Source organism: Pteropus alecto, unplaced genomic scaffold, assembly GCF_000325575.1.
Source record: "Pteropus alecto unplaced genomic scaffold, ASM32557v1 scaffold25, whole genome shotgun sequence".
In the NCBI taxonomy this organism is placed as follows: domain Eukaryota; kingdom Metazoa; phylum Chordata; class Mammalia; order Chiroptera; family Pteropodidae; genus Pteropus; species Pteropus alecto.
This window is the reverse complement of record NW_006441955.1, coordinates 5,063,053-5,064,830: the sequence shown is the minus strand read 5'-3', so window position 1 is coordinate 5,064,830 and position 1,778 is coordinate 5,063,053.

Here is a 1,778-nt window from a genome sequence, read left to right as displayed (position 1 = left end):
TCCCTTATCTGGGGTGGGTCACGCCCCAGTACCCCTATACGTTCTGCCCTTTTCTATGTAATTCTTTAGCTCCTGCTATGCAACATGGAGGACATCCATGTTGTCTTGCTGTCACCCAAGACTTATCTTGTATATCAATTTCCTTAGTAAACTCTTAAGGTACGGCTGGAATTGTTTGCCTCTTTCTTCCATCTCTTGGCCCCCGGAAATTTTCCTAACGAGCTCCGGATTTGAAGTTTGAGGTGGAGGTATCTTATTGGAGGACACATGCCCTTGCTTACCTGCAAGAGAGGCTGGGAAAACAAACATCGTATGTTTTCTGTTTCTATATTAGGCTCTGCCTTCCATTGAGACTCAAGGAGTCTTCTAACATAAGGAGGAAGTTCAGAGGTGGGGTACTCAGAATTACAAATGTCCACACTATATTCAGCAAACATTTATTGAACTTTTAATATCATGCCTTGGGAATACAAAAGTGACCAGCATTTGTTTTCAAGAGTTCCAAGTCTGTTATGGTGGGAGCCAGATGACTGAATTGGTAATTTGAATATGCTGTGATAATGGCCATAATAGAGGAAAGCAGAGGGGCCTGTGGGATTACAGAGATGAGGAACTGACTGCTGTCAGGAGAAATAAGGAAAGATATTCTGGGAAAGATGACATCTGAGACCTGAAGGACAAAGGACTGTTAGCTAGCTAAGAATTACGCCCTCCCTCCTACTGTCCCAGGCGCCTATTTTCAAAGCCTCAGATATGAGGTATTTTGCCTGGCACCTGATATCCAACCCAGAGTTGTAGATACCATTAGCCAGATACCTACCCCCATCCCCCAGCCTCCTAATCTGAGGACAGAAACTAATCACAAATTTCCACAATACAGAGATGTCCCCACATGCACTGAACATATTCATTCCTTCATTAATTTTCCCAATCTCTTTTGAAAGTTTCTAGAACTGCCCAGCCCTGTTCTAGGCAAAAATAGGAGATGAAAAAAGAGAAGCTATGGTCTGTGCTGTTAAGGTGCTTACAATCTGGCTGTGGGGGAAAAAAGACCTGTTGTGGGGCTAAAGATGCCTGGGCAATGTCCACTGGCCACTTGGACCCATTCCCGCAGACTGGCTTTCCTATGGTTCAGCATCCTGACAGGCTCAGAAGCCTGATTTTGTGTCACATGAAGAGTGGATGCGTCTCTCAGATTAGAGACATATCTTCAGACTCACATTAACAAAGCTCACCATGACTAATGCATAAACCAGAAGTCCATTTATTAATTTGCAAAAAGAAAGCATTATTTGTAAAGCCAATTTAATTTGCAAAGCAGACCAGAACACTCACATCAGAAGATCAGTGCATTTTCTCTCTCCCTCTGAACATGTCACACAGGAAACCAAGTATCAGAGGATAGCCTGGAAGGGTTGGAATCAGAGCAAGGGGTATGAGTCAATCTTGAAAGAGACCTCTCTGACAATCAACTTAGACATTCTACTTGCTTCTGCTGTGTTTCTCAACCCCGACTGCACATTAGAATTATCTGAGGGAAATTTCTTAAGTGCTCATCCCTGAGAGCCCACTCTATGAGACTGACTCAGTTGGTCTGTGGTAAAGCTCAAATAGGAATCTTATTTTAAATGGGGCTGAGGCAAGTCTAATATGGAGCAAAGGATTGCTTTCTAGGTCATATCAAAGAAATCATGATGTTTATGTTGCTTAGCTAAGGCTTCTCATCCCAAGACAGTGGCCTGAGAGACACCTGTGACTTTCCCTTTTCAAGGTTCCAT